This window comes from Scylla paramamosain, chromosome 25 (assembly GCF_035594125.1).
Source record: "Scylla paramamosain isolate STU-SP2022 chromosome 25, ASM3559412v1, whole genome shotgun sequence".
Lineage (NCBI taxonomy): Eukaryota > Metazoa > Arthropoda > Malacostraca > Decapoda > Portunidae > Scylla > Scylla paramamosain.
This window is the reverse complement of record NC_087175.1, coordinates 1,323,675-1,330,000: the sequence shown is the minus strand read 5'-3', so window position 1 is coordinate 1,330,000 and position 6,326 is coordinate 1,323,675. Positions and strand designations below refer to the sequence as shown.

The following is a 6,326-nucleotide window of genomic DNA, read 5'->3' as shown; positions in this document are numbered from 1 at the left end:
TCTCTAATTGTTATTCTTTTCCTACTTTTTTTTTCTCGTCATCACAATTCTTATCTTTCGTCCTTCATCCTTCTCTTTACTTCTGCATCTTTATTTTTCTTTCTTTGTGCCTTCCCTATTTTTTTTTTCCACAATAATCGTGTGAGTGACAGACAGACAGACAGACAGACAGACAAACAGACACAGTTCATTTATCTACAATCATTAACCACCCCCCCCAAAAAAAATCGACATACATACATACATACATACATAGACAGACAGACAAACAAGCATAAATACAGACAGACATACAAACAGACAGACAGATCCTACATCTCAACCCCCCCTCCTCTCTCTCTCTCTCTCTCTCTCTCTCTACAGTTCGCGGCGTGGCGGGGGGACATGGCTCAGCTGTTGCCTGAAGGTGTACCGGTGGGCCAGCTGCTGTGTGGCCTCCTGGCTGCTCAGGGCCGCCCTCACCTGCCGCCCCACCAGGTGAGAAACGGTGATGGTAGTAGTAGTAGTAGTAGTAGTAGTAGTGGTGGTGGTGGTGGTGGTAGTTTGACATCATATTTTTGAGATAGCACTATTTTCAAGCACATAGTAGTAGTAGTAGTAGTAGTAGTAGTAGTAGTTTCACATATATTTGAAAGGAAGGACCTGCATTTTGGCATTTGGGGGGCTCTCATAAGTAGTAGTAGTAGTAGTAGTAGTAGAAGTAGTAGTTTGATTAGAGCCACGACCTGTAGTTTGAAATTCTTTAGGCTTATAAATACTCTTTCTTCCTTTATCCCTCCCTGTCTTCTTCCCTTCCTCCCTCCCTTCCTTCCATCCTTCCTTCCTTCCTTCGTTATTGACTTTCTTTCTTTCTCCTTCCATACGGCTCTCCCGGGGCAGGGCAGAGAGCACACAAGGATGACTAGACAACGATTTGTACGATACCAGTCTGAAACACTTCTGCGCAGCATTTCCACTAATTTTCAAAGCCTCTATTTGATATTACACGAGTTTTTAAGGGTGTTTTTACGGTTCTAATGACAGATTAACAAGATTTCTACATTATTAACAGGAGATACAGTCTTAAGAACCCGGTTTGTCATCTCTATAGCCTTTGAAAATAGCGATAGTGAAGATATACGAGTTTTTAAGGATGTTTTTTTTTTCTAATGACAGATTAACAAGATTTCTACATTATTAACAGGAGAAACAGTCTTAAGAACCCGGTTTGTCATCTCTATAGCCTTTGAAAATAGCGATAGTGAAGATATACGAGTTTTTAAGGGTGTTTTTTTTTCTTTTAGTGACAGATTAACAAGATTTCTACATTATTAACAGGAGAAACAGTCTTGAGAACCCGGTTATCATCTCCGTAGCCTTTGAAAATAGCCATAGTGAAGTTAGACGGGTTTTTAAGGGTGTTTTTACGGTTCTAGTGACAGATTAACAAGATTTCTACATTATTAAGAGCAGAAACAGTCTTGAGAACCCAGTTTGTCATCTCTGTGGTCTTTGAAAATAGCCATAGTGAAGATATACGAGTTTTCAAGGGTGTTTTTACGGTCTAGTGACAGATTAACAGGAGAAATACTAGGCTAATCTTCTCTGTGGCCCTTAAAAACATTAGTGATGAGACAGCAGAGTGTTTCTTGGTACGGGACTGGAAAAGATGACTAAGCGAAGAGAAATTACTCATCCCTCAAATAGTAGTGACTTGCATTGAAGAGTTATATAATGGAAGGCTTAGCTCCGTTGCCATCCTGATGCTCTTTGAATCTTCCCTACTGTGTTGCTGTGTCTTTTAATTCAAACGTGGGAAGGAAAATAAGTAAATAGATAAATTAGTAAATTGTTGATGTGTTAAGTTGTTCCTTCTTTTGTTTTCTCTCATTTTCTCTTTTTTTTTATTTTCTATTATTTTTTTCTTCTTTCCTCTGCGTGTTTTCTTTATGACTTTCCCTTTCCTTCGTTGCTTTATTCTGCATATTTTATTTACTATCTTTTTTTCGTCTCCGTGCATGCAGAGTGTACACGAGTTTGCGAATATTGCCAGAGGTTAATCTACGTGGAAAATGTCTATACACACATGCATGTTGGGACGCTGTTCAGCCGTGATGTGGCATTCAAGCGTGGCCTGGCGACACACACAACGGTCGGGCCTGGCGGGTTTCCATTGCGGGATGTGTACACCTGAATGTCCGTTAATGAATTATAGTCATGATTTCCACAAGTTATGGAGATTTACAGCATCCCATGACGAGATGAGTGACAACAACAGACATCTGGTTTATCGATAAGTATTACACATTGACAGTAATGATGTAATGAACGACAAACAGAAGAACAGGCTGCGTGCCAGCATGCACTGCCTCCCCGGCCCGCGAGGGGGAAGGAGCGAGGCCAGCAGGGCATCAGCTGATTGCTAGTCCGTCACACACAGTTTCCCTCTGAGGCAATGACAATGAATGCGTTCAGATTGTATGCCATGACTCAGAGTACTGTGGAGTGCGTGGACGTGGTGCTTCTCCAGTAGTGGTAGTGGTAGTAGTAGTAGTAGGTGGTAGAGGGATGCGTGGGGAGAGTGCTACAGGAGGGCAGCTGCGGACAGGGGACATACGCGCCCCCTCGCAGCACAAGTCGAGGTGTGCAGTGTAATTGCGTGACCGTTATGTGTGTCGCCAGGCCACCCTTGAATGTCACACCACGGCTGAATCACACCTCAGAACACGCAGGTACACAGAACATTTTCCACTTTGAATGACCTGACCTTTCACCTCTAACGTGACCCGCAGAGACTCGTGTTACACCCTGGTTATTAATGTATGGACAGGTGGAAGCAGACAAGCATACATCATACAGGGACTGCTCTCTCTCTCTCTCTCTCTCTCTCTCTCTCTCTCTCTCTCTCTCTCTCTCTCTCTCTCTCTCTCTCTCTAGGTGCATCTCTACCTGAGTGTGTGTGGCGGGCCTTGGCAATACACGGAGGCCAGCGTCCCTGAGCCCCTGTGCTGCGTCGCGGGGGCCTTCTCCTCCTGCAGGGGCGGCGGGGCAGGCAGGGTGGGACGGGGCAGGCGTCTCTCCTCCCCAGCTCTCGTCCTCCCCCGCCCCTCCGCCGCTGCCGCCGCCGCCTCCGTCGATGTGTTTGTGCCTACCTCCTCCCATGACGCTCCTCGCTCCTTATCTATGTAGAGAGAGAGAGAGAGAGAGAGAGAGAGAGAGAGAGAGAGAGAGAGAGAGAGAGAGAGATCTAAAGAAAGGAGGTAATAAGCAAAGGGAAGAGAAAAGAAAGGAATAAAGGAAAAAAAATTACATTCTTTTCACGTTTTCTTTCATCCTCAAGCTTTTCTTTTTTGTTTTTTTGTTTTTTTTTTATTTTCCTGTTTCTGCTTTCGTTTGCTTTCATAGTGTGATGTCTTTTCTTTTATTTTCTTTTCTCCTTCCTCTTTTAGCATTATTGTTATCACCGTTGTTGCTGTTGTTGCTGTTGTTGTTGTTGTTGTTGTTGTTGTTGTTGTTGTTGCTGCTGCTGCTGTTGTTGTTGCTACTTTATATACGTCCATAACAAAAAAAAATTTATATAGCACCATTTTAACACAGTGTCCCTCTAAAAAATCGTTTTCTATTGTACATGATCTTTATTTTAAGGCAGACAATTCTATTCCTCTTTAGAATTTTTTTTTTCTTTATGTAGGAAGGACACTGGCCAAGGGCAACAGATATTGCAATAATAATGTAAGAGAGAGAGAGAGAGAGAGTGGAGAGTGTGTGTGTGTGTGTGTGTGTATGTTACAGTACACACACACACACACACACATACACACATTACGCAGACTATACATGGATTTTGTTTGGCTGCTTTGTCACGTTCACACACACACACACACACACACACACACACACACACACACACACACACACACACACACACACAATTCTGGGTAATAATTCCTTCGACTTTTTTATTTTATTTAGTGACTGATACCTCTCTCTCTCTCTCTCTCTCTCTCTCTCTCTCTCTCTCTCTCTCTCTCTCTCTCTCTCTCTCTCTCTCTCTCTCTCTCTCACACACACAAAAAAGGCAAGAAAACATACAAAGCATACACACTACAGTAACGTCAGTAGTAGTAGTAGTAGTAGTAGCAGTAGTAGTAGTAGTAGTAGATACTATTGCAGCATCAACGGAAATGAGGAAGAAAACGAGGATTAATAGTAGCAGTAGTAGTAGCAGTAGTAGTAGCATTAGTAGGAGTAGTGGTAGTAGTAGTAGTAGTAGGAGTAGTAGGCGTAGTTGTAGTGGTAGTAGTAATAGTAGGCGTAGTAGTAGTAGTAGTAGTAGTAGTGTAGTAGTAGTGTGGGGATGAGTAGGGAGAGTGATGTAGGAGGGCAACTCAGGGCAGGGGACATAAGCGCCCAACTCGCAGCACAGGTCCAGGTGTGTGGTGTGGTTGCGGTTCACATGAGCAGTGCCGCACAGGTCCACGTACTGCAGCACCTGTGGGAGTGGTGGTGGTGGTGGTGGTGGTTAGTGTGTTGTTGTTGTTGTTGGCGGTGGTGGTGGTGGTGGTGGTTTTTCATGTTGCTGTTACTAATGACTGCTAATACTACTCTTAATACTACTAATGCTACTACTGCTAAGAAGAAGAAGAATAAGAATAAGAAGAAGGAAAGAAAGAAAGAAAAAGAAAAAGAAAAAGAACAAAAGAAGAAAAACAAGAAAACAAGAAAAGGAAGAAGAAAAAAAAGAAGAAGAAGAATCATTGTCATCTTCCTCCTCTTCCTCCTCTTCCTCCTCCTCCACCTTATCTACACTATCCTTTATTTCTTTTTTATTTCCTTTTTTTACACCACTCTCTCTCTCCCAACCAAGCTAGTAAGAACCTCAGAGTCTGTCACTATTTGGACTTCCTTTGTATTCCTCCTTCAGCTCACCACCACCACCACCACCACCACCACCACCACCAGCAACCCACGTCCCTCACCTTTGTAGCGGGAATGGTGGTAATGCTGTGGTAGACTTCTATAATATTGCACATAAACTGGCCAAAGGTGATGTGATAGCGGTACATCTCGTTGAGGTCTGCGTTGCCCATTGTTAAGACCCACTGGAATGGTAGGGAGGGAGAGGTAAGGTTAGAAGGAAGCTGAGAGGGTTTAATTGTGCTTTCATGATACCCCGTAATAGTTTAACAAGTTCTAGTATAAGCTGCAGGAGTTTAAGAGTGTTTTCATGAAGCTAATGGTAATTCAACAGGTTCTAATGCATTATCTATCGTTTTTTCCGTGATTTATGCGTTAATTCAACAGTTTTCACGATTCTAGCGATAATATATACAGTTTCCACGATTCTAGCGATAATTCAACAGGTTCTAGCGCAATACATACTGTTTTTCATGATTCTAGCGATAATTCAACAAGGACTTAGCATCACCTCAGCCTGACACTCTTCCACACACAAATCAGCGTCGGTACAGTTGATGGAGAACCAGTGAGGCACGCGTATCACGTCCGCCAGGCCTATCTTCAGGTCCACTCCCATGACGCACACACACAGCCCCTTCCCCTCCTTCTGCGTCAAGCCGGGCCTGTGGGGGAGGAGTACTGAAGGGAAGCCAGTGATAGATCTGTAAGCAGGCACCCATGAAACACTTCTACGCCTCACTTCCACTTCCAAAGCATTGTAGTTGAAGTGGCACGGGTTTTCAAGGGTGTTTTTACGGTTCTAGTGACAGATTAACAAGATTTTTACATTACTAGCAGGGGAACAATCTTGAGAACCTGCTAATCGTCTCTGTGGCCTTTGAAAATAGCCGTTTTGAAGTTATATGGGTTTTTAAGGGTGTTTTTATGGTTCTAGTGACAGATTAACAAGATTTCTACATTAATAGCAAGGGGAAACAATCTTGAAAACCCTGCTAATAATTTCACATAGGGACTGCCGCGTGTAGGGCTGATGGCTTCCTGTAGCTTCCTTTTATTTTCTATGTTATACCTTTAATTCTGCTTCACCTGCTCCAGTACTCTCCTCCTTTAACATTAGAACAGTCTTAGTACTACCATTACCCTCACCTGTGCCAGTGAAGCCCAGGTGAGGTGGTGTTACCTGAGCTGCGTGAGAACGAGGAGGTGAAGGAGGTGGTGGTGCTTCAGTGGCGTTTGCATGGCGGTGGTGGTGGTGGTGACTGACTAGTGGTGGTGGTGGTGGTGATCTAGAGAGAAGGAAAGGAGAAAGAAAATAAAAAAGAAGGAAAGAAAGGGAAAAAAAGGGAAAAAAATACTTTGTTCAGTTTACACACTAACGAAACAACGAAATGACGACTTCCTGTTACGACACACACACACACACACAC

General features: G+C 43.4%; 2 long non-coding RNA genes across 2 annotated transcripts in view; one reads left to right on the top strand and one right to left on the bottom strand.

The window, feature by feature from the left end:
* The window catches only part of LOC135113063 (uncharacterized), a 5,443-nt gene extending 2,153 nt beyond the window's left edge, over nt 1-3,290 (top strand). The window contains exons 3-4 of the long non-coding RNA XR_010274702.1: nt 364-477; nt 2,917-3,290. This is a non-coding gene — a long non-coding RNA (uncharacterized LOC135113063). The remainder of the gene's footprint in view (nt 1-363; nt 478-2,916) is intronic.
* A 492-nt stretch (nt 3,291-3,782) lies between these two features.
* On the bottom strand, nt 3,783-6,313 carry LOC135113064 (uncharacterized). The gene is made up of 4 exons (XR_010274703.1): nt 6,080-6,313; nt 5,408-5,561; nt 4,959-5,081; nt 3,783-4,471 (listed from the first exon to the last, which is right to left on the bottom strand). It is a non-coding gene; the product is annotated as an uncharacterized LOC135113064 (long non-coding RNA).
* Between the last annotated feature and the right edge of the window lie 13 nt (nt 6,314-6,326).